Source organism: Furipterus horrens, unplaced genomic scaffold, assembly GCF_987537825.1.
Source record: "Furipterus horrens unplaced genomic scaffold, mFurHor1.1.pri manual_scaffold_8, whole genome shotgun sequence".
Classification (NCBI taxonomy): Eukaryota; Metazoa; Chordata; class Mammalia; order Chiroptera; family Furipteridae; genus Furipterus; species Furipterus horrens.
The window spans coordinates 45475462-45503120 of NW_028327178.1; the positions used below are offsets into that span (position 1 = coordinate 45475462).

The 27659-nt window shown below is 34.3% G+C and overlaps 1 long non-coding RNA gene and 1 other non-coding gene across 2 annotated transcripts in view; both read right to left on the reverse strand.

The window, feature by feature from the left end:
• Positions 1-235: 235 nt before the first annotated feature.
• The window catches only part of LOC150002843 (uncharacterized), a 153181-nt gene continuing 125757 nt past the window's right edge, over positions 236-27659 (reverse strand). The window contains exons 2-3 of the long non-coding RNA XR_016512643.1: positions 4366-4526; positions 236-388 (exon numbers count right to left, since the gene is read on the reverse strand). This is a non-coding gene — a long non-coding RNA (uncharacterized LOC150002843). The remainder of the gene's footprint in view (positions 389-4365; positions 4527-27659) is intronic.
• On the reverse strand, positions 5671-5777 carry LOC150002844 (U6 spliceosomal RNA). The gene has a single exon (XR_016512926.1). It is a non-coding gene; the product is annotated as a U6 spliceosomal RNA (small nuclear RNA).

Sequence of the window (27659 nt, forward strand, 5' to 3'; positions counted from 1 at the left end):
AAACAATGTTTTTATCTGTCTTTTAAATGTTTTAAGATAATAGATATTGAGTAGAGATCAGTATCTGTTTTTAGCATCTCTTTAAAAATCCAGTCTGAATTCATAGACCTTTGAATATTTTGTGAACTTTTATATTTATTTTCCATTATTAAGGCAATCCCTTTTTAAATCATGATAATTTCTTGAAAAAAGTTGTATTTTTCTTTTATAAAGGATTTAAAAGTTTGACCAGGTGAGGTTTTATTAGCAAGAATGTAAGGTCCATAAAAGTAAGAATGTTTTGTCAGCTTCACTTATTAATATATCTTCAGTATCCAGAAAAGTGCTGATCAGGTTGTGATATAAGGCCATTCAGTTTCTTGGACTCCTGAAATTTAGTTTATTTTTCCTGAAAACAAAAACAAAACAAAACAAAAAAGAACTTCATTCAGTTTTTGTGGAATTAAATGAGATAATGTTTTGCAAGTGTGTTTGTGAACTTCAAGGCTCTATAAAAATGGTATATGTGAATGTTGTTATTACCAGTGGAAATTTTTATTATAAGATTTTTAAGAATATAAATGTAAAAGTTTAAAAATCTTTAAGAATTCCAAAGTTAGGCATTTTCAGTAGACTTGACAAAGTATGCTTCCTTTCATTTAGCAGGAAATCATTCATGATTCTTTAATTGACAGAACATGTACATTTAGAGTAAATGGGAAAATACTGACATTCAATATTTTACTTTTATTAACTATTATCTCACATTGGATTATTGAGTCTTGAAGACCCAGTTTCCTGTCACTGTTGTCAGAGAAATTTTAAGCAATTATAAAACTATAATTTCCGTGGTTCTGGTGAGATCACTTAAAATCATATATATTTCATAATATAAATTGGACTCTGGAGTGAGCTCATTATTATAAGTAATCAGGAAAGATAATTTATAAAGGCATCAATTTGCCTGTGAATTGTATTTCTTGACACCAGCAGATAGTTTTCAGGTATAGATAAAAACTTAGACTTGTGCTGGCTGGTTGGAGCGTCATCCCCATACACCAAAGGTTGTGGGTTTAATCCCTGGTTAGGGAACATACCTACATTGCAGGTTTGATCCCCCATTAGGGCACATATGGGAGGCCGATGTTTCTCTCTCTCTCTCTCCCTTTCTCTCTCCCTAAAATTAATAAGCATATCCTTGGGTGACAGTTAAAAAAATTTGGCCCTGACTTAATAAAGTAAATGACTCAATAATTTATAGGAATAGAGTCAATACCCATTTTCTCTGAGTCCAAAGTCGAGGCTCTTTCATCACTTAACTATGCCCTATATTATAAAAGAAATCAGTAATGTGCAGAATGTTAAAAGACTATTTTGTCCCCATCACTTGAAGTTCTGACTTTTTGTTTGGATTCTAATGGTAGGCATAAGACTTTTTAGATTTCTTAATTACATTTTTAAACTATAAAAGATTATGCTTAAGGACAGATAGAAAAATACATTAAATGTTTAGATCAATTTCTCTCAAAAATCTTACATTTTAAAAATAGGAAAAAATACTTGATATTACTAAGGCAAAATTATTTTAAATTTTTTCTTTTATTCAAAAAAACAGTTACTAACTTTTATATATAATTGCATGATAAGTCTTTTTACTTACCCAGATACTATATGTGGCAGAAAAAAAAATAATTATAAAATTTGTCCAAATGGCTCAATGTTACCTTGTTGCCAACTCTGAGTGATTTCATGATACACTTGTAAATGCTTCAGTGAAATAATTTAATTACACTGTTCTTATAAAAAATATCTGACTTAGGCCCACATTACATAAAAAGGCAAATTGGCTCTATTGAAAGTTTACTTTATTGGTTAATTCTACATATATAATAAATCTTTAGATGCATATTGAAGTATTTGACACACTACTATTCCTGCTTGCTCATAATATTAACTTATTTAAAACCATTTTAAAAATAAACCAAAAAATTAAAAATATTCAAAGAGAAAATCTAAATTACAGTAACTCATAGAAAACATTTGTCATCAACTCTGGTATATAGCTTTGCATGGTCAATATTCAGATCTTATTATGAGAAACAGGGACAACATTATCAGTTCCCTAAAATTCACTGTTATTTCAAAGCCAGTTCTGTACTGCAACAGTGAATATAATCTGAAACAGAGTTGGGTATTAAGATTAAATTATGGAATCAAATTCTAAGCCTTCAGAACTATGGATATAAGATTGAGTGCAAAGTTAAAAAGATTAGATAAAGTAGGTAGTAGAGAGTGATGGCATCCTGATTACCTAGTATTTATTTTATGACTTTACAGACTCAATAGGTGGGGTCAACAAAAGGTGAAAAAGCCAAGCTTTGTTACTAATAATCATCAAAATGAGAAGTAATTTAAAATGGCAGTTAATAATGTCTTCTGGAAATAATTAAATTTAGGAAGTTTTAAAAGCAGTTACCCTTGGAGATAATTTAATAGAATTATGAAATTATATCTGTGTTTAAACTAAATATACTAAACTATGAAAGTGTAAAATGATGATGAGTCATGTTTTCAAAAGTTAAAAAGTGACCTGAGATTTTGTGTATGTTAATATATCCTATTTTTAAAAACTCTGTGGAACATCCTGCTTCAAGTTCTATAAAGACTGATAGCATCAGCAATAAATCCAGAGGTAGATAAGAATCTGTTTAACAAGAATATTTACAACAATAAAAGTAGTAATATTAGTAATAATTCACATATGTTAGGTACTTTTGTGTCATACACTGTACCTATTTAATCTTTATAAAAATTCTCATAGAGAGCTATTCTATTGTTCCTACTTCAAAGAAGAAAAAAATGTAAAAATTCAGATCATTTATCCAATATTAAGGTTCTGGAGAATGGCAGGTTTGAAATTATTAAATTTAAAATGTCAATGCCCTTCAGAAATTAATACATGCCAAATCTGAAAATAAAAAACTTAATCTTAAAAAATACAGTAAATGTCTTCCCATTACTTGGGTAGGTGAGATTAAAGAAAATTATATATAGTAAGACAGTTTATATATGAAAAATTAAAGTCCTCTTAGAGAAAATTATGTTAAAATCGAGGATTGGCAAAATTACAAAAACCCTTAAAATGTCTGTAAAATCATTTAACATAATAACATCCACTTATTGCATACTTATTGATCGTGTGCCAGGTCCAATACTAATTATTCTTCGTAAATTAGCTCATTTAATTTTCACAACTACCCCAGAAGTCATGGCCAAAATGTGGCAGAGTAAGGAGTCAAACCAGAGAAACTGATCTGTTCCCAAAGCTGATGTTCTCACCATCATGCTGTAACCAGGGGCATTCACAGACATTCAACCTTCCTGTTTCCATTTATCAGGCTTTGCTCACTAGAAACTCTGAGGATATCCTTTCCCTATATTGTGTATAAAATACTTGAAAAGTTGTTATACATTGTAGGTGAAAATGCATTCCAGGAGGTCTAGTCCAAAAATATCTTTCTATTTATGTCTAAGAAGTGACTTGCCTTCCATCTCATATATTGGAGATGCATAATAACTTGTATGCTTGAGAAAGAGAACCTTTGGATGACCTTTTTTTCTCAATATAGGTCCACCCAGGTATATTCATGTCATGGCCAAAGCACCTGTTTCATCCCTTAGCTTCTGTCCTCATAACAGCCACTCAAGTGCACGTCTAAGAGATGGAGACTCACCTTTGCTCATCCTCTTCATCACCCCCATGTTCTCCCTGCAGTTACTACTCCTATTCTTCCATGTGATTCAATGTTACCGTCTTTTCCCCAGTTCCAAGTCTCTGTTTTGTTAATTCACCTTGACTGGAGTGACTGGTAATTTAGTATATTGGAACAGAAAATATTGACATTGAGGAAAAAATATGCAAAAGTAAGATTATATGAGCTAGAAAGACAGGTAAGGAAAGCTCAAGGAAAGATTTCCATAAACATCATCATAAATAATTTCAAGAAAATGGTATTTCCATTTTACAATTATTGGTTTTATAGAGGTAGAAACAACATAGACTGTAGCAATTACAGTTTTCATAAAACTGTTTGCAGTTATATTTTAAAAGAAAAATGATTGTCATTAAATTCCCCTTGCACTAAAGGTCAACTCCTTATATTCTACATAAGTAATAAAAATATCTTTTAATACATTAGCATGTGCTTAGCTCATGATAAGTATTTTAATCAATGTTCCTTTTTATGGCAACCTACTTTTCCCTTCTACTATGTGTCTACTTAGTTAATAAAACTTTTCACTTTATAACAAAGCAGAAATATTTCAGAACAGTTCATGACATCAAATATCACTTGCAAAACAGTAAATGTATTTTTAAACTCTTACCCAGTCTTACTGAGTCAAGTGTTATCAGCTCTGCAACAACTCCATTAATCTGGGATTACATTGAGTAAATTGAATGTCTGCTGATTCTTTCAAGAAAGTGTCTCAGGAAAAGGTGTGAGTTGTAATCACAGAAGGCTCTCCAGAACACTATTCACCATGTGCTGAAATACAAAGGGGGCAAAAAAATAAGTGGGCATTTGTTAAAAGAGCTTCCTAGTTACCATTTCACTATTATTTATACATATTAAACCACACAAATAGCCGTCCTACTCTTATCCATTAACTCAAAGGCAAGCTAGTCAAGTCATCAAGAGCATGGGCTCTTGTCAGATGATCAAGCGTATTGTTACTGCTCAGCCAAGGAGCACAGCTTCCATTTTGGACAAGATGTGTAAGCCCTCTGCAGAGAACTGAAAAGAATAATGAAATTCATACAGGTTAAGCACTTTTAGCAGTGCTTACTAAACAGTAATTACTTCATTCCTTCCCCCATTTTTTTTCTGTTCTTGGTTAAAATTTAGGAAAGAAAGCATACAAAATGCCCATTTATTGAGCACGCAATATAAAGCATTGGGTTGGTGCTTCATAGACATTATCTCATTCCTCAAATGAGATGGTATTGTTTCTGTTTTACAAATTAAAAAACTGAGATTCAGGGAATTAGTAATTTGCCCCCGTCAGATAACAAGGAAGCAGTAGAGTTGGTATTTAAACTATGTCTATCTGCTTTCAAAGTCCTTGCTGCTTCTGAGCACTTTTGTATTGGAGGGGTGATTTGCTTACTTTGATACTGCCCATAGAAAAATAGCAATAGAGCAAATACAAGTTAAACTCTTAAATATGAATTAATATACATACTATTTTTATAAACTTGCCTTACATTTATTTACACTATATTTTAAGAGACAGATTGATTGAGACTGAAATTAGCTAGTAAAAGTCAGCACGTGAAACAAATTTAAATAGTATTCAAAGAAACTGCTCTATCTACTTCTCTATCAAAAAGTATTTATAGTGACATTTACCACCATAAAAATATAACTAAAATAAGATAACTTTTTCAAACTGCTTGTAGTCAAATTTGCAGATTAAGACTACTCTACCATCAATTTGATAAAAATTACTTTTTCATCATGAAAGTACTATCTTTATTAAAAATCTGTAACAGTATAAATAATAAAAATGTTTAATCATAATTCCACCATATCATCATAATAATTGCTAATAATACAGCATATTTTCTTTCTTTTTTTTTGATGCTCAGTAAATATTTATTGAATGGATTAGAATAAAAGGACTCTTCTCAAAAATATGGAACGCTTCACGAATTTGCATGTCATCCTTGCGCAGGGGCCATGCTAATTTTCTCTGTATCGTTCCAGTTTTAGTATATGTGCTGCCGAAGCGAGCATGCATATTTTCTTCTAGATTGTTTTTCTATGGTAAGTTATTTTTTTAGAGATATAACACAATATTGTGTATATTGTTTAATTCATGGTATAACATAAACATTTAAAGGTTTAATAGTTTGTAAATATTTTAATCATTAAATAATGCTATAATATACATTTTATATAAATTTTTCACTTTTAATTTTTTGTTATTATGAAAAGCAGATATATAATTTCTTTTCAGTGTACCAAACTCCTAAAAAAAGTTTCTTGAAGACTACTACTGTTTTTGTTTTAATTGGTAGGAAAATCTGAATCTGACCTGACCTGATGTGAGGTCACATATCATCATCATTTATGACACAATATGAAAACTCTTAAACTTCAAATTAGAAATATTAATGGGTTTGATTATGGAGTCCAGCTCCAGTTCCTAGTGGGGAACATTATATAGATTTCATATCCTCACTGTCATTTGATTCTAATATATTTAAATTTTTTGGTATTTGGCAGGCAAAGAAAATTAATTTGGGGGTTTGCTTTGATTTTAACTTGCTTTTTGTGATGATGATGATGAACATCTTTGCTTATTTTTGCTATCACATTTGCTTTTTCTTCCTTGGATCATTTTTTGGACCCTTTACCTAGTTAGAGTTATAATTATCTATTGGGATATTCCTGTTCCTCATGCTAACATGCCTGAACTCCTCCAGTCTTGTCACTATCATACCTGTCAGCCCCAGGCACTGCCATTTGCCCCCTCTGTGGTAATGTTCACCTAGAAGAAAGCTCCTTTCAAAGCCCGCTCAATCTAGAGAGGCCTGATTTTCTACCCTCTCTCTCTCCCTTTACTGGTCCTCTTCCTCTCCTTTCTTCCCCACCCCCACTATTCACCTGAGAACTGCTGGGAGCAGTTATTTGGAACCCCTTGAATGTTCTCTTGCAATGACTCTTCTTTCATTGTAGATTCTCATGACTCAGAAACATCCCATAATCTCCAACACTGGTGCCTTTCAAAAACTCCAGTCTCTCATAAGTTCATGCTTCGCAGCGCTATACTGTGTTCTACCCATTCTTATCATCTACCACCATCTTGGGCATTATGCATTGTTCCTTTAGTGAATACATTTTGTGCATCATGTGAATAATTCATCCAACACTCCCAACCTCTGATGCTTTTCTCAGAACCTCTGCCAACCTTTGGCTTTAGAGATAATGAAGAGCCAAAGCAATTTCTCTTTCTACAAATCATCTTCAAAACACTTTGAAATTTCTAGAGATCTAAGCTGAAGGTGACACCAATTTAAATATCTTCCAGCCAGTCATGCAAGCATGTTTATCTTTTATATACAGGACATTTATTATCCCTTGTTCTCATCTACAGATTTTAAGGCAAAATGTTAAGGCTAGAAGAACAGTCTCATTAAAAACCTATCACATTTCCCTTACAACAAAACCGCCACACGCTGCTCTCTCTGTCTGATATACTTCAGTCCTTCTGCAATTTTGATCAACCACCTGACTAGTTAACTGGTGTTCATTCTTCAGGAAACCTTGTAGAGGTCACTTGAGGAAGTTTTTGTGACTCTTCTTCCCTCTAAGACACCGTGCATGGACTGTTTCCCTTATTCACAGCTATGTTCCCTGCACGGGCGTATTGTCTGCCACTTAAGGAGCACTCCATAAATATTTATTGAATTGAATACAAAATGTTAAAATATTTTGAAGTCAAATGTATCACCCTTTGATAATTATATTATTAAGCATTATGGCCCTTCTGGAAAGTTAATAAATGTTTAATAGTCTTTTTCTCCTTATTTTAATAATTTGTGCCTCTTGTGGACTGAGTTGTGTCCCCCATTCATATGTTAAAACACTTTGGGAGGGAATTAGGTTTAAATGAAGTTATGAGAGTGGAGCACCCATGATGGGATTAGTGCCTTATAAGAGGAGGAGAGACCACTGATTCTCCTCAGGACACAGTAGGAAAGTATCTATCTGCAAACCAGGAAGAGCGCCTTCATCAAGAACTGAATCAGCTGGCACCTTGATATTGGACTTCCCAGGCTCCAGAACTCTAAGAAACAAATGTCCTATTGTTTAAGCCACCCATGCTATGGCATTTTGTTTAGAATACAGAGCTAAGAAAATACTTTTCAGTATAAAACTATTTAACCCATGTAAAATATATTAATGTACAGTGTGAAGCTAAGGATAAGTAACTTTTTCTTCCAAATCGGTAGTCTGTGACATAGTACCTTTTGTTATGTATTAAATCCTTAAATATATTTATCATATATCCATTTTTAATATATTTGTTGTATTGCAAGTTTCAAGTAATTATTTTGTTCTAATATTTCATTTATTCTTTTGCTGATGTAACACTTTAATTATTGCTGATTTAAATTATATCAAATATCTGATGGGGCATTTAACCTACAGATTACCTTCATTTTTTAAAAAATATTTTCATTATTATGCTCACACATTTTTCTGAATATATTTCATAACATTGTTGTCAATTTCTCAAAATATCCCAACAAAGTGCAACTGGAAGTTTCACAAACATGAATTTGAAAAGAAGATACAGCTTTATAAAATTAATTTTTCCTATCCAAGAACACAATATATCAATTTAATGTCTTAAGCCTATTTTATCCTCTCTCAATTAAAATGTTAGTTTTCACTTCTGGCCAAGATGGAGGCTTACACAAACATGCTCGGTCTCCCTCTACAGCTAGAAAGGAATACAACTACCTCAAAAAAAAAGATAACCAGAAATTCCAGAAAATAAAACTACATGGAAGCCCAACATATGAAGTTATAAACCAGCAGTGTGTGTCCGGACGGGTAGGAGGGGCGAAATCAGAACTGGAATGGAAAGGTCAGGCGGCGCTGTTTGTGGTAGCAGTGGGGATAGCAGCAGGGTGAGGAATCTCAGCTGCAGTTGAGTCCCGGCAGCTTGCGACCCCAACACTGGGAAAGGCAGCCCCCCCCATTGCCTCAGACGGAGAGTCCCAGAGGGCGGGAGGATGGATCCTGATCTCCCAGCAGAGAATAATGGCAGGAATCCATCTCGGATCCCCGCCCCCACACAAAGCACCGCAGTGCAGTGAAAAAGGTTTCAGACCACAGCCAGTTATCGGGTAGTAATGAGTACACGAGCCTCCGCCCCCTACAGCCTGCTCAGGAAGCAAAGCGAAACACAAATCTGTCAAAATGAAGCATACAGTGATTGAAATCCCAATGACACAGCTCACCAGGCAGCAGATAAGGAACCTGACAGATGAAAAAATAGGAAACCTTTCAGAGGTTCAGTTCAGAGCTATAGTCATAAGGTGGCTTACAGAATTAACAAAAGATTTGGAACAAGACAGGGAAGGAACGAAAGTCACTCATACTGAAACAAACGAAAACACATACAAGACAAGTGGTGAGGAAATAAAGTCCAGAGATCAAATCAACAAACCAGAACATAGGGAAGGAACAAACAGTCAACCAGTGCAGAAAGAGGAAACAAAAAGTAAGGAAAGTGAGGAGAGGCTCAGAAACCTCTGGGACAGTTATAAGAGAATAAACATTCAGATTATAGGATTACCAGAGGGTGAAGAAGAACTAGAAATTGAAAAATTATGTGAAAAAGTAATGAAGCAGAACTTCCCTGGAAGGAAATAGACTTACAGGTCCAGGAAGCACAGAGAGTTCCAGAAAAACTGGACCCAGGGAGAACCACTCCAAGACACATTATAATCAAAATATCAAAAATTAAACATAAAGAGAGAATCTTAAAAGCAGCAAAAGAGAAGAAAAGAATTATGTACAAAGGGGTCCCAATTAGACTATCAGCTGATTTCTCAAGAGAGACCCTGCAGGCAGGAAGGGACTGGAAAGAAATATTCAAAGTAATGAAAATAAAAAACCTACAGCCATGAATACTCTATCCAGCAAAGCTGTCATTCAGAATAGAAGAGCAGAGAAAGTGCTTCCAGGACAAAATAAAACTGAAGGAGTTCATTAGATCCAAACCACTATTATAGGAGATGTTAAAGGGACTGGTTTAGAAGAAGGAGGATCAAAACCATGAACATTAAAATAAAAACTGCATCACAAGAACCAACAACAGAAGCTAGGGGATTGAAACAAAGGCAAACTAAATAGGCAACGAGAATGGAAAAAGAACTATAAATATGGGGAACATATTGGGGAGGAGGTGAATGGGGAGGGGGAGAGGGAGGGAGATGGTACACGAATTAAGAAGCATAGTAGGAGGGAATGGAAGGGAAGAGGTTGAGAAGAACTATATGCACAACCAATGGACATGGACTAAAAGAAGGGGACAGCTGAAGGAAGGGGGGCCACTGGGTGGAAGGGAGCAGAGGGAAGGGGAATTGGGACAAGTGTACAGCAAAATCAATAAAACATATTTAAAAAATAAATAAAATAAAATGTTAGTTTTCTTCATAAGCTATATTCCTCTTCAAAGTAATTCAAAAATTATAAAAATTATTGTGTACAGAATTTCATTTTCCCATTATAGTTTCTTATTATTTCTATTTCTTTTCCTCCCTTCTATCCTTCTTTCCTTTCATTCCACCTCCCTCCCTCCCTCCCTGCTTCCATTCGTCTTCTTTTTTTTTCCTTATGCAAAGTTAATTGGAGTACAACAATCCAGAAAATCCAAAATCATAAATGCTCATTACACTAAATATTTTAAATTAAATACAGCCTTGAAACCAGTACCCAGATTAAAAAACAGAACATTACCAATTATGCCCCTTTCCAGTCTATACTCCCCACTCATTGGAGCAAACAATAGTTACTTATAACAATATAGATTAGTTTTGCCTATTTATTTTATATAAATAGAATCATATAGCATACAATTTAAACACATTTTGGTCTGTTCCTTGTCATACTGTGATATATCATATAATGTTAAAAAAGAGACAACGGGCTCAAAATGGAGTCACTTGTGCTAAGTCCAAGTCACTAAACTGAGACTTAATACATAACCTAATTGCAGTTTCAGTTTCTCCCAGCCATGTAATCTTAACCCAGCAGTTTGGAATATTCTGGTTAACACTATGAGGTCATCTGCCAGATGGACCCCCAGTCTTGCCCTAAAGGAAAATGGCCTTGCCTGAAATAATCTGCTCTTTGCTAGTTCCTCTTCCCTTCTGTCAATAAAAGTCTTCTATTTTGTAGAGCTCCTTTGTGTTTACCAGATGAGATGCTACTTGACTTATGAATCATTGAATAAAACCAATTATATCTTCATATTGACTCAGTTGAATTTTGTTTTTTAACAGTAACAAGAAATATGTATTTGGTTTTCTTTTTGTTCCTGCATAGTAAAATTCTTGTAATGTCCTAAGCAATAAGAGCAATGGTGTAATCTTTCGTTATAATATTTAGTCTTTTGTCCTCAGATAACTCCAATACTTGAAATAGCTCCAGAGTGATGAATGTGAAAGGAGTGACCTGTTATTCACAACCACCCTCTTTCAATCACATCTGAGCTTTTGGTAATGAGGCCACATTTTGACAGGTTAGGGGATAGAGGCTGGTTGCCAGGGGTACCATTCACATGTGTATTGTGTTGGAACTTTCAGTCCCATGTCTAGACCTTCGGGAGGGAAGAGGGAATGGAAGCGGAATCATCACCAATGACCAATGATTTAATCGATTATGTATATATCATGAAGCCTCAGTAAAATCCCAGAGTATGGGGCTAGGAGAGTTTCCAGGTTGGTAAATAAGAACCCATCCACAAGCTGAAAGGGTGATGCACCCTAAACTCCAGGAGGACAGAAGATTCTATGTTCAGGACCTTTCTCAACCTTGCCCTGTATACCTGTAATGTAGCTAGTCATTTGTATCTTTTAATATTATTTGTCAAAAACTGACAATCTAGTAATTAAACTGTTTTCCTAAATCCTGTGAACCACCCTATTAAATTAATCAAACCCAAGGAGAAGGTCATGGGAACCTCCAATTTATAGCCTGTTGGTTAGAAGCATAGGTGAAAACCTGAACTTGCAATTGGCATCTGAAGAAGAGGGGGCCAGTCTTGTGGGACTGAGCCCTTAACCTGTGGGGTCTAAAGCCACCTCCTGGTAGACAGTGTCCGAATTGAATTAAGTTGTAGGACACCCAACTGGAATCCGGAGAATCTAAGAAATGCTTAGTGTGGTAATATACCCACAAACCTGAAGTACTAAGAACGTTAGTGTTATAGTAAGCATTGAGAGTTAGTAAAAGGAACAATTTTTTTTTAAGTTCTTCATTCAGCAGTATGAGTACGAGGTCTGTCTGGAAAAAGTCCAGCTATTGTTAATAGAATGAGAACAGTTTGTGCGACATCGATGTAACCTGGCAGCCGAGGAGAGTGGACTGGAATGCACATGAATAAACCACAACAACTTCACTGTACTATTCACACCATGGAGTGAGCATGTGTACTGTGTGGCTGTCACATTCAAAATGACTGAGCAAGTAGAGTAACAGATCTGCATCAAATTTTGTATTATGTTTTAACATTCCTCTGCAGATGCTATTTGGATGACTCAGAAGGCCACAGCTATGGGCAACTGGTGACTGGCAGCTTCATTACAACAATGCACTCATGCATCATGTCTTGTGCAGAGTTTTTTGGCAAAACATCAAATCACCCAGGTGACTCAGTTTCCTAACAGCTCAGCTTTGGTGTCCTGAGACATCTGGCTTTCCCTAAAACTAAAATCACCTTTGAAAGGGAAGAGATTTCAGACCACTGATGAGATTCAGGAAAATATGACAGGGCAGCTGATGGCGATTGGGAGAAATATGTGAGGTTCAAAGGTGCCTACTTTGAAGGGGACTGAGGCATCTTTGTCCTATAAACAATGTTTCTTGTGTCTTCTTCAATAAGTGTCTCTATTTTTCATATTACATGGTTGGATACCTTCTGGAGAGATCTTGATATGTTAAATTTCTCCAGCTTGTCTGTTTTTCCTTATTGCTATATGGTATGACTGTACCATAATATATAAATAATGTACATAAATAAGTGTGATTTATTCTAGAAATGCAGGGTTGGTTTATATTAGGAAATTGATTAGCATCATATACTAACAAAATTTCAACATTCACTCATTATAAAAACACTCAAGAAAAGAACACGGGGGACACTTTCTTAGCTTGAAAAATACTTATATTTCTCAATCCTAAAACCAGTATTTAACTTAATGGAAAAACACTAGAAGTGTCTCTCCTTAAATCAGGAGCAGGGGAGGCTGCCCAGTATACCCACTACTGTTCACTACTGTACTGAAAGTATTAGCAAATGCAATTAGACAAAATAAATCAGTTAGAGGTATAAGAACTGGTAAAAAAAAAGAGGTAAGACTATTTCTACTTATAAATGACATGACATCTGTAAAATGCTAAAGAATCAGTAACAATATTACCTCAAGCAGTGATATACTTTAGTAAAGCAACATAATATGAACAAATATTCAAAAATTAATAGCTTTCATATACATTGAATTATAAATAAATGACCACACTGAAAGGGATGGAAAAGAATAGAACTAACCTAAGTAACTTTCACAACAATGTTTTCATTGCATATTCTAAGGCTAAGAACAAAAATAACTTCTTGCACACATATTGTACTCTAATTATAAAGATTTGTTTTTCACACAGGTATGAAGTTGCAATTCTGAAACTACTTAATGTGTATTTTTGGACCGAGTAAATAATTTAAAAGATTGATAATAATGGGAGTGGGACTTCTCAATGTTACTAATATTATTTATTAGTAGTAAATAATAAAAAGGAGCTGACTAGAATGAAACCTGTGGGATCGGACTAAAATATGATATATTAGTACAAACTCATGATTGTGTGTATGTGCATGGGTGCCTATCCACAATTAGTTATCCAACAGTTATGCATATGTGTATGTGTATTTGTGTATATACATATGTCCTACCTTTATTGAGTGAGAGGACCTAGAAGCAATGGTGAAGGTCAGTGAACACACATAACACCTGGATCTTGGTTGCCAAATACCCATCTTCAATACAATGGACCAAAATCTTTGGGGAGACGGCCAGTTTCAGGAATGAGGCAGAGATAAGCATGATGAGGGAATGGGGCAAGATAAGCCTGCAAGATCCTATTATGCCAGAAAGTGAGAAAGCCCTTAAAATTTTATGGTGCATCAAAAACAATGAGGAGCCAGCCTGAAGGAGCTCCCAAGAGCCAAACCTGCGATAAAGTTAACAACACTAAATAACAATAATTAATTTCATCTCATGGAATAAAATACATATCTTTGTTTCTTACTATGAATAAGTGAGTGAATAAATAAGGATTAAGCAGCTCATTTTTAGAGTAGAATTAAACTAATAAATACAAAAGGGATGTTGTAAATAAAAACCACCACCTTGTAAACACCATGTTAGTAACTCTTACAGAGGCAAGAGTCACTGATAGAGGCTAAAAATCAGTGGGCAAAGGGTATATGAGAAAACAGGATACTCACATAGTCTCAAACTCTCACCCTGCCCCCTCAAGTATTTATTATATACAAAGGAAAAATATAAATTTATAGTGGGGAAAACTGACAGACTTGACCTCAATCAAGTATTCAAACTTAACCGCACCAGGAATAAAACATGTCAACATCATTTATCTCCTAATGTGACATACTGATGTCACATCTTTGTTTCTGGTTTATTCTTGCCAAAAAGGAGCAATCTGAATTTAATTGTGAAGAGACATCAGACTGACCCAAATTAGAGGCATTCCGCAAATTAACTTCTGAGCAGTCTTCTAAAATGTCAAGGTCATGAAGAGAGACAAAGTTTAAGGAAGTTCCCCAAATCGAATGCAATGTATGATACCAGATTTGATCCTAAACTAGAAAAAGACATTTGTGGCATAATTTGCAACATGTAAAGAATGTTTATAGAATTTTGAATATTAATTTCATGATTTTATAATTGTACCACAGTTATATAAGATGTAGACATTTAGCAAAGCTGAGTGATTAATTTATGAGAATTCTGTAATATTTTCGTAAATGTTTTGTAACTCAACTTACTTCAAAATGAAAGTTTAAAACCCTTTTTAAAGACTCCTAGAAAAAGAAGAGCAAATTAAATTGAAAGCTAATAGATAAATGAATAATAATAAGTACAGAAATCAATTGAGTAAAAACAAGGTACATAACAGAAAAAAAACAACTATGTCAAAAGTTGTTTCTAGAAACTCTTAATAAGACTGATTAAAAAGAAAAATTAAATTTAGCAATACCACATGAAAATGTTAGTTATTGGATACTGCAGGTTTCAGCACTCTAGGATATCTTAGAGAAATATTTTTAACTTAAATGCACCAAAGTTGATAGTTTTTGAAAGCAAATTTAAAATAAGGCATTATGTTTTCTGAACTAACACAATACCTGTAAGCTATATAAAGGTGCTAATGCAAACCAATGTATTTCAATTTTCTTCAACATTAAAAGTAAATATAATCACATTTTTTTCTTGATAATTGTAATTTTTTTTAAAACTCCAGTCAACTCCAATGAACAAATCTTAATTAGCTTGAAAGCTCTTAAACCGGTCATCAAAATTTTTTTCTCTGAGAGAAAATTTTACTTTAAAAACAAAGTACCAATATAGTCTCTTTCCTTAAGGATTTTACATTCTGTTGTGGAAGACAGGGAATTACAATCAAGCTGAATCTATAGTCAGCATATGAAAGGTGACTACTAGTTGCACAAGTACTGATTTCTACCAATAGAATGAGATATTCAGGATCTCCATTAGCCCTTATACTACCCACAGGGCCTGATCATGGATGGATAGAAATATATTGCTTTCCTAAATTTCATAAGCTAATACCTGGGAAATATATATGCATTTTTTTGAAAAGCAAAATAATAAAAATAAAATAATGTGGCATTTAAGATACATTTCAATTATCTAGAAAATTTATTTGTCACCCTTCTGTTCAACAGCATCACCAGGTAAATGAGATATTATTGTGCATACACACAATGCCATTTTCAGATCCAGGGGTAAAAAATGAGAAGCTGCAGTTGGGTTATTTTGTAATCATATTTTCCCTAGAACTTAAGTCGAGTATCTTAATATATAAATTTTTTTTCCCATTATACTGTAGAGGTCGTCTTTTAATTTTGTTCTACTGTATTCGTAGAATAAATAAGGTTTCTTAGTTCCTCTGAATTTAAATCTTTCTACTGCTATTACCAATATTTCTTTCCATTCGTAGGTTGGCTCTAATTACTGAAATATTATAACCTAGGCAGGGACATTTAATTATCTTACTAATTAATGCTCTCCAGGGGACTTTGGAATCAATATAGGGCACTCAGCAGAAATAATGACCACTGAAATCACAGCCCTAACACATACTGAAGAGAGCAAACTCAAATATGGTCCATTTCTTTAAGAGTTTAGCAAAAGATGGAGAGGGTAAGCAAAATAACCTGCAGAAAAGCATAAAGATTATATGGGCTCATAGCTAATAAGGAAATGCTACCTTAGCAGATAGTCACCAGTTCTGTCTTTAGGATTCTCCCCAATAGTGACATGAACACCACAGAAAGAAATATTAAAGAATGACATAATCCTTTCTTCAACCAATTGTTAATTTTTTGGATATAGAGTTAAACACTGCCACAGGCTTCTCTAATGGTTGGCAGCTCACACTGTGGAAAATGTCACAGGGCTCTGCTAGCCTACTAGCTGTGCTCCACAGAGCAGAAAATTAATCCTGACATATTTGGGGAGGAGTTTTTTGGTTTGTAGAAATTTATAAAAATAGCCATACTTATTTATTTCAGGGTCACATTTATAAGTTCTTAGGAGCTCTGAAATAATTTAATTTTATTATGCATGCTAAAATCTTAGCTCATTCTAACTCAAAATCTATCTAATGTCCTCTTAGGTGAATAGATTTGTTTCTAACTTAAAAAGATAACATATACACACAGCATAAGATATTTTAAAATTTATAGCATTTGTAAAACACTGAGAATAACAAATACCTAAACCATGTATTTCTGCTTCAGTTTATTCTGATTCCTTTGAATTAGTCAGAATAACAAGTCATTATAAAAATATCAGTTTCATTACAAATAACCTATATTTGTTGTATACTGCAATCATTAATTTAAGTCATATTTGGCTATACTAGGCTCAAACTTATTTTACTTATTTTACACATTTTTGTTTGAACTGTACTATTATTTAAAACTAATATCCTTTGATAAGGAGTTTCTTTTGACATATTTGAAACATTTAAAGTGCATTTTTTCTCTCTTATTGTAAGCAATAAAAAAATTGTATCTCACAGATTTGCTGTGACACACTTTACAAATCTGGAATAAAACGCCAAGGTACTAAAATGTGCCAAACAATAAGATCATCATTGAAGAAAAATATTCATAGTACTTTTTCTTGAAGTGTTTTCACATACATAATAACATCAAACTCTTTATTTAATCACTCAGAAGCATTTGCCAACTTCATCAAAACAAGGATTTACTTCCCTATTTCCTTCCGGATTTCTTTCTTACCCAACTTTGACTGTACTCTTGTGCAACCTAAAAGAGAAAAATTGCAGCAGGCTTCTAGATTCTAACTGCAATATGACAAGCCCATTTTATTACACATGCCAAGAACCCCAGCCTTTCTGAGAAAAATGCTCCCAATTCTCTGTCTTTCCTCTGCATCTTACCCCTCGTGTTTGTGCAAAGTTAGCACTTTCATCAACACCACTTTCTTTTACCATGACTCATAAAGCCATTCTCTCAGCCTTTTAAAAGTCCCATTGATCAAGCTAATAACATTTACTTAGCACCTGCTAAGTGCAAGCCACTGTTCCACTTGCTGTGAGGGAAACATTTATACATAGGACACAAAGCAGCTTCCCTTAAACAAAGATAAATGTCCTGTGATTCCTGTTTGTTTTATAAAGTAGCCTGATGCCTTAAATTCCCATCATCTCCTAGGAGTCAAATAATCTCTCATCCACTCAGCCACACTGGTCATCTTCTCTTTTCCATAAGGTTTTTATCTGAATTAAGAAGAGCCAACGTTTCCCTCCCCAATAACTACCACCTAGAATTCTGTACACACACTTGCCTTTTGTCCTTAAAACATACCCCTCATAAGCAGTATTTTATGGGAATGGATAGGCTTTTATTCTTATTTGACTTAATGTTTCTTCATCCATGATCCTCTGTATGTGATAACATCAAACCTCTTATCTAATCACTCAGAGGCATTTGCCAACTTCATCAAAACAAGGATTCACCTTCCTATTTCTTGCAAGATTTCTTTCTCAGCCCTTTGTTCTCGCATGTGACTTTTCATTACTTTCATCTACATGGCTGCAAATTCCTAGAGCAGAGGGACTTGTGACCTTCTGAGCCTTCCGCTCAATTAAACACGAATGTCCTCTGTGATCATTACAACGATTATCAACTTTCACTCACTTTGAAAAGTCTTCTGGGCAAAATTGCAAGTCAAAGGGCCAAATATCAAGTACAGTGACCAAATACAAGAAAGCAAACATTTGGGCAACATTTCTGGCTCTCAGAAACTCTCCTGTTTTAAGTTATAAGTCAGAAGTTTATAGTATTTAAAATACAATTCACAACACACTGAAGCTTTCTGCTGTTTAACTTTTCACTCTCTGCCTCCAGAACCCAGGGCCACTTATCGCATGCTTTGTTTGGTCTTGTTTTTCCTTTCAAGGTTCCAGGGGACAGATTGGCTCAAAAAAGGCTACCCCTGAGCAAGGGGCAGCAAGTCAGGGCACCTTGTGGATCACCCCTTCTAGCCGACATGTTTCAAGTGACCTGAAGTGGTTACATTTCTTAAATCAAATTACAAGCAGCTTCAAGGGAGCCCCACACTGAGAAAAACAACTGGAGCACAGCCTCCTTCAGGTCCCCAACAGCCTGCAACCTCCTATGATTGGCACTTTTCAGGTCTCACCTTTTTCCATCACAAGATTACTTTCTCTTCATTATAAAAGGCTCTCTGCAGCCTTTTATTTTTTTGGTTATTTTTTTACAATGAGCAAGTCTGGATTAGAGAAAACATTCTTTCAGACTAAGAATGAGAAGTATTTTATATCCTGAAAATGGGGAAATCTTGAACCTCTCTCTTTCCAATATTTTAAATATATGTAATATATAAACAATATATAATACATATAAAATTTATTATTTGTATGTAAAGTTTATTTTATATACATATTTCCCAACTCTGTTTTTCAAGTTTTTCTGTCCTGTGGTTTAACATTGGGCTCATCGGTATTTAAGAAGCTTATGGGCACTTTGAAGTTAAATATTTTGTTCCTCTGACAAACTTGTAGATTAAAAAAATGCAGAAAATCAAATATATAATTCCTAGATTGTTGCTAACTGCCATTAACTTTACCCTAGAGGCTGAGTAGTGTTAGTGCCCAGATACGTATGACTTGGATGAACACGTTCAGGCTGAGGCATGAATATAAACACTCACTGGCTGCTGCTCCCACTGTTGACGGGAATGGGAGTGCCATGAAAAGCACAAGCTAGCTGCCCTTCACACCAGAAATCAGGCTGATCTCCACACCTCCATATCTACTAAGAACAACCTTCTCTTAAACACACATCACATCTACACGTGTGCATGTCACAGAAGGTGCTAAATATTTTAAAACATGGGCAGGTTTTTAACAGTCATCAAGCTACTTAAGAAGAAGCTAGAGGTACAGGTAGGCTCCAACTTTTCTGCAATTAATCCCTTCCTTTAAAAAAATCAGAATGGCTAAAAAAACAAACAAAAAAAAATTACAGCATAAAATTCTTGCCAGGATCTGGAGAATCCGGGTCACCCATACATTGCTGGTGGGAATTGTACAGCCACTGTGGAAAAGTTTGGCAGCATCTTCTAAAACAAAACAGGCACTTAATGATGTAGAACCCAACAACTGCACTCTTGGGCATTTGTCACAGAGAAATGAAAAGTTATGTTCATGTAAAAACTTGCACACAATTGTTCAGAGAAAGTTTCTTCATAAGAGCCCCAAAATGGACACTCTCCAGATGTCCCTCAATAGGTGCATATATACCATGGAATACTGTTCAGCAATTAAAAGGAACTATTTGATAGGTTCAAAGCTGGAATGAATCTTAAGAGAATTATACTGAATGCAGGAGTTAGTCTTCAAAGGCTATATGCTGTATGATTCCATTTATATAACATTCTTTAAATTACAAAATTATACAGGTAGAGAACATATTAGTTGCCAGGGTTAGAGATAAGGAATGTGTGGCTTTGAACGGGTAGCATAAGAGAGCCATATGGTTATAAAGAATGTCTGTGTGAAAGAAAACATCAGCAAGATAAAAAGGAAACCAAACATATAGAAAAACATATTAGCCAATGATATCACAGACAGGAGACTGATCTCCAAAATATATAAAGAGCTTATACAACTCAACATCAATAAAACAAACAACCCAATTAAAAAATGGGCAAACAACCTGAATAAACACTTCTCCAAAGAGGACATACAGAAGGTCCATAGACTCATGAAAAAAAATGCTCAACATCATTAGCCATCAGAGAGATGCAAATAAAAACCACAATAAGATACCACTTTACAGCAGTCAGAATGGCCATCATCAACAAATCAACAAACAACAAGTGCTGGCGAGGATGTGGAGAAACGGGAACCCTACTCACCTGTTAGTGGGAATGCAGACTGGTGCAGCCACTATGCAAAATACTATGGAATTACCTCAAAAAACCAAAAATGGAACTGCCTTTAGAACCAGCTATTCCAGTGCTAGGATTATACCTGAAAAATCCTAAAACCCTAATTCAAAACAACTTATGCACCCCTATGTTCATAGCAGCCCTGTTTACAATAGCTAAGTGCTGGAAACAGCCTAAGTGCCCATCTGTAGATGAGTGGATCAAAAAACGGTGGTACATTTACACAGTGGAATACTATGCAGCAGAGAGAAAGAAGGAACTCCTGCCATTTGCGACAACATGGATGGAACTAGAGAGAATTATACTTAGTGAAATAAACCAGGCAAAGAAAGAAAAATACCATATGATATCACCTAATACAGGAAACTAAAGAATAACATAAACAAACGAACTAAATAGGACAAGGAGCAGAATAACAGTCAATAGGGGGTAGGGGGAGGGAAAGAAGGGGGATAAGTAAGGGAAGGGTTTAGTCAAGGAACGTGTATAAATGACTCATGGATATGGACAATGGGGAGGAATATGATTGTGGGAGAAGGGGTGGGCTGGGTCGGGGGAAGCAATGGGGGAAAAATGGGACAACTGTAATTGAAAAACCAAAAAATAAAATAAAATAAAATGGATATTTTTTGTTTATGTTTTGTTATAATTTTTATTATAAGAATTATTGTTCATATTTTGGAATTTCATGTGTTAACATAACAATGGTGACTCCCTAGTATGTGTACTTAAACTTACATAAAACTTTCCCATAGAAATCTGTATCAAATTGTATCATTTCAATGCTACATAATTGTAATTGAACTACATGGTTCATTATTTAATGAGAAATCTTATTGAAATACCAAATATTTCATTTTCCCTCTCTGCTATTTGCTGGTAGTAGTAAATTGCCTGGCAGATTTTGAGCCTCTCTTGAGTAACATTTTTTTTTATTGACTCTGAGATGGAAATCTTTTCCTGCATATCAACACTGTGGAAGTTAAAATGCATCATATACAGTTGATGACTTGACATACTTAAATGGAGAACTTGGTACATAAAATAGTGGTGCTTCATACAACCAACGGTAACTTATCTTGGATGAAATACAGTAGAACTCATCATCTTTATAAAGAATTTGTTTCTTCTAAATCAGACATATGTTTATGATTTTAATATGATGACCATTCTCAGATTGTATACCCATTTGAACTCTGAATAGTTCGAGAGAAAGTCCCCAATATCAAAAGATGATAATTAAATGTTAGCTTTAGTCCTGGTATTGTTTGATCAGATAATGTTGCTTGTTTTTATGATCAAATGAAGTAGGCTTTTTTTCCCATATTACACAAGTCATGCTTCCCTTTGAAAGAGTATCAGCCAAATTTTACAGATGGCTTTATTAATCCCTCTCTAGAATGTAGCTGGGAAATTTCATAAATTATTTTCTTCAATGGGAGTTAAACTGTAAAATACAATGAGCTTGATTGTTCTGTTAATTATGCAATCTACACATGTGATAAAATTGTATAAAATATACATATACACACATGAGTGCATGTATAACTGGTAAAATCTTAATCTCTGTAGATTATACCAATACCTTTTTTCTACTCTTGATATTGTATCATAGTTATGCAAGTTGTCACCAGTGAGAGAAACCAGTCTAAGGGCAGACTTTCTGCAATTTCCTGTGAATCTATAATTTCAAAGTAAAAAGTTACAAAATGAAAGACAAATCTTCTCTTCGGTCCTCCATACTCTTCCAGCTACTGCTCTCTGCTTCCCCTTCCGTTCCCTTTATAGCAATCTTCCCAAAGGTTGTCTGCATTTCTGTCTCTAATATTTCTTTTATGCTGCTATTTTGAATCTTCCTTCCACCAGCTTCTCCAAAAGTGCTCCTTTCAAGATCACCAATGACATTTATGCTCCTCATTCTAGAGGTCAGTTGTTAATCATGAATCTATCATTCCTGACCCAATGATCACACTTGATAGAAGTGATCACACTTATCCTTAGTACTCTCTTTACTTCATGGACCCTCCTGGTTTTACTTTCTTCTCATGAATGGCTCCTTCTCAGTCTCATTTGGAGGTTCCTCTTCATTTCCCAAAGACTTCTCTTCTCTGTCTATCCATTTCCATGGTAAACTTACCCATTCTCCTAGGTTTAAAAATGATCTATCCACTGGCAACTCCTAAATTAATATCCGTAGTCCAGAACTCTTTCCTGAATGTTAGATTTGTATCCAGCAGCCTCTGTAAAACCTACATTGCAAATGTAGACAATTAATAGGCATATTAAATTTTACTTGCCCTATGCTAAACACCAGATGGCACAACAAATATGCCAATTCCATTCTTTTCCTATGTCTAAAATTGACAACTCTATATTTCTTGTAACACAAACCAAAACTACTGATGTCATGATTTTCCCCTCTCAGTCTTTCATATATCAGGTGAGAAAATCCTGTTGGCTCCGTTTTCAAAATATATCCTGAACCTAGGCACTTCCCACCACCTTCACTGTTATCCTATTCTAGTCCACTATTATCTTTGGCTCAGATTCTTGAAATAGTTTCCTCACTCTCTACTCTGACCTTGCTCTCTATAGTAGAGGCCCAGTGCAGTGACCCAAGTGATCCTTCTAACTCCTATTAGATTTAGACATTCTTCAAAAACCCTCTACTTTCTGACTTAATAGCTTACTATTATCTCATTTGTTTAGTCTGGTCTAATCCTCTGGTCCTTTACTCTTTCTAGAATGTACCAAGTACATGCAGCAGAGCCTTTGCATTTGTTGTTCCCCCAGCATTTGTAGTCATTCACACAGATGAATCTTAGCTCTTCCCAATTCAGATACTCAAATGTCACCTTTTAAAATGGATTATTATTATCTTATACCTTACTGGTCTCCATAGGAATCACAACCCATCATAAATGGTATATATGTGTGTGTGCGTGTGTGTGTGTGTATCATATATATGGTGAATGGTATAGAATCCATTCTTTATTATCTGTGGATTCTCATTAGAAAGCAAACTTCACAGGATATGTTTTGTTTTGTTTTGTTTTCCTTCTGAATTGCCAGTGTTTTAATCATCCCTGGAACATATAAGGCTCTTGATACATAACTATGATACAGATGAATTATTTATTTAAGCAATTATGCAAGTAATTCTCGACTTCCAAGTAAGATGAGAGCTGGAGTTTTGGGGTAGCATGCACTCTAAGAATTCTGTGAGACCTATAAAACCACAAAGAAGCCAATCTACTCTATGACTGGTGTGTCTGGCGAATATCACCTCATTCCTGAAAGGTCTGACAGTCCAATGGCCAAGTACTTCAGAGTCACAGCACCTCCTTACTGAACAAAAAAACAAAAAACAAAAACAAACAAACAAACAAACAAACAAACAAACAAAAAAACAGAGCCCCCTGGAGAGCAAAGCCTATCTGCTTCCTTACTTCAGGATTCCACAAGAAAGAGGGCAGTAAGAAATGCAGCTTGTTGAGGCATTTATTCTTGCCTCTAGCTTCCTCTCATCCCAGATCATCTGAACCATGAACTCCAATAAATATCTATATAAGTCCTTGCCCATGACTGGAACTTTTAATTGAAAGTTTGTCTTTCATAAACATCCAATAGAATAACAGGAAATATAATATATTCATTCACTCAGAAAATCTTTACAAAGGGCCTATTAGAGTCAAGCTGTTTTAGATATTCAGGATAAAGTAAAAAAAAAAAAAAACAAAAAAAAAAAAAAAAAAACAGAAAATCACCAGGCAATATTCCTATTCCATAAAGTTGGTATTCTATAGTTGGAGGGAAACAAACAATATACAGGCAAACAAATAAATTAACAATATAATTTCAGATGATTGGTTGTGTGAACACAATAAAATAGGATAATAAATGACTGAAGGACTTCTTTAAAACTGGGTGATCATGTTATTACTTTAAGGTGACATTTGAACACAAATGTGAATAATAAAATTAACTAGTCATTCAAAACCTGAGGGCAGAAGGATTCAGGAAGAAGGAAAAGAAACTCAAAATGCCCTCAGAGACTAGTGTGGCATGTTTGAGAAATAAGTAATAAAGCAGGTATGTTTGCAGCACAGGGAATGGGAGGGAGAGTCAGAGGAGGTGAAAATGAGAATTAAGCACCCAGTCAATCCTAGCGACATCAAGTACGGAGTTTGGGTTTTTTTTTTTTTTTTTCAGCTTTACTGAGGTATTATATAATTGACCAATAAAATTTGTACTTCTAAGGCATACAGTATGGGGATATAATATACAAAGACACTGTGGAGTGATTAATTACCACAATCAAGCTCATTAGCACATGCGTCATGTCACATATTCACCACTTTTGTTGTGGTGATGAAAACACTTAGAATCTACTCTCTCAACAATTTTCAAATATACAATACAATATTAACTATAGTCACCATGCTGTTCATTTGATTCCCAGAATTTATTAATCTTATTAATGCAGGTTTATACCCTTTGACCAACATCTCCCAATTTCTTCCACCCCCGAGTCCTTAGAAACCACCTTTCTATTCTGCTTCTATGAATTGAGCATTTTTAGATTCCACATGTGAGATTATATGATATTTGTCCTTCTGTGTGTGGCTTATTTCACTCAGTATAATGTCCTCCATGTCCATCCATATTTTCACAAATAGCAGGATTTTCTTTTTTTTTTTTTAAGGGAGAATAATATTCAGCCATTGTATAATGTAATGATATTCATTGTGTAACTATATATTAATATTAATTATTACACATTGCTGACAGGCACACTTGTTGATTTTTGTAACTAACAGAACCTTTAATCAGGATCCAGAACTTTCCATACCACATGGCTCCTCTGTACTACCCTTCAAAGCCGCACATCCCTCATCCCTATCCCTTGGCAAACATTAATCTGTTCTCCACCTCTATACTTCTGTAATTTCAGGAATGATAAATACATGAAATCCTAAGGTATATAACATTTGGGTATTAACTTTTGCCCTCAGCATAATTCTCTTAAGATATAACTAAGCTGCTGTCCCTGTCAGTTTTTAGTTCTTTTTTATTGTACCTATATTGCAACAAGTTTCTAACCATTTATTACTAAAATTAAATTAATATTAACCTGATGTAGACTGTGGTAAATCAAGGTGCATGTTGTAATTTCTAGAATAACCACTAAGAAAAATAATATAAAAATGTAGTTAAGAAACCAACAAAGGAATTAATGTCATACTAGTAAACATCCACTTAATACCCCCAAAAGCAGCATAAGAGAGGAACAAAAAAGATAGGAGACATAGAGAAAAAGAAATAGAAGAACTATAAATACAACCCTGTTAATAATTATATTTAATGTCACTGAATTACATACTGTGATCAAAAGATAAAGAGTGTAAAGCAGAATTTAAAAAAAACACAAAGTAGAAGGATGGCAATAGATATAATATGCACATAGTCACCATAAAACAGCTGAAGTGGCTATACTGCTATCAGACCAAGTACAATAGATTTTAAAGTAAATAGTTTTACTAGAGATAAAGTGGGACAAAAGAGTAAATTCAAAGGCATACATAACAATTATAAATGTACACATACTTAATGACAGAGCTTCAAAGCACACAAACATCTGACAGAATAAAAATGAGATACCAATACTTTGCAATAATATTTGGAAACCTTAATACCCTATTCTCAACAATTGCTAGAACAACTAGATAGAAAAATCAAGCTTTAGAAGACTTGAGCAATACTATCAACTAACTTGAAGTAATTGGTATTTATAGAATACTTCCCCTAATAATAGCAACGCACACGTAATTTTCAAGTTCACATGGAACACATTCCAAAGTGGACTATATGTTAGATCATAAAGTAATATTGATACATTGATAAAGCAATAACAATTATGCAGTGTGTTTTATAATCACAACAGAAAGAAATCATCAACAGAAAGAAATTTGAGAAATCCACAAATACTTGTAAGTTAAACAAAACACTTCTAAATAACCCATGGATAAAAGAAGAAAAAGGAAAATTAGAACTGAGTGAAAACCAATGTATAACATACCAACATTTATGGCATACAGATAAATGAGAGCTAAAAAAGAAATTTTAACTTTGTTCACCAATATTAAAAGCCTAGAAACAGAATTGCAAGCTAACCCCAAAGGAGCAGATTCCATCACTATGAAAAACTCAGAAAAGGCAAATCTATAGAGACCTAAAGCAGAATAGTGGTTGCCTAGGGCTTGGAACTGGGAATAAGAATTGACTGCAAACAGCCTGAACAGGTCTTTTTGAGGTAATGGAAAATGTCCTAAAACTGGCCTGGAATGATGATTGTGTAACTCTAGAAATATATTTTAGATCGTTAAATTATACAACTAAAATGAATTAATTTAATTGTGTGTAATTTATACCCCAATAAAGTTATTAAAATACAAATCACTTGACTTGCAGTGGAAAAAATATGCATATGTGTATGTGTAACTTCCATAAATAAATTAAAATTCATGTTAATAAATTGAGCTATCCAGTGCTAAGCACAAATTTGAAAATTAAAAAGAAATTATTTAATCTTGCTCTCTATCATTTCATAGTCCATAAAATTCTTCTCTAGCTTTACCCATTAAAATGAAATATTTAAACAACTTTGGCTGTTGTTTTATTTTTTTAATTTAAAATTTATATTTAATATTATGTAAAAACTACATCTCTATTCTGACAATAATGCAGATAACTTGGCAGTTAGTCACAGTTTAATCATATCAGTCTCTCTCTCTATATATATCTTATCTCTCCTTTTTTGCAAGAATCTCTTATTTTTCAGGTGAAATTACCTTGATCGCAACAAATCGTGATAATTTGGGGCAAGGACCTAGAAACATATAGATAGTGTAAAAATGATTGAGATATATACTCATCTGATATAGTCAGGGCCACATTCAGCGATAAAACTCTTCTAGATCTGGATTCCATTGACCAGAGCTCCAATATAAAATGGATTTATATCATACTGAAACCTTGAAAACAGTCTATCTGGGTCCTAAATATGCAATAATCTTATAAAATGTTTTTAGTTGTAAATAAATCTCTG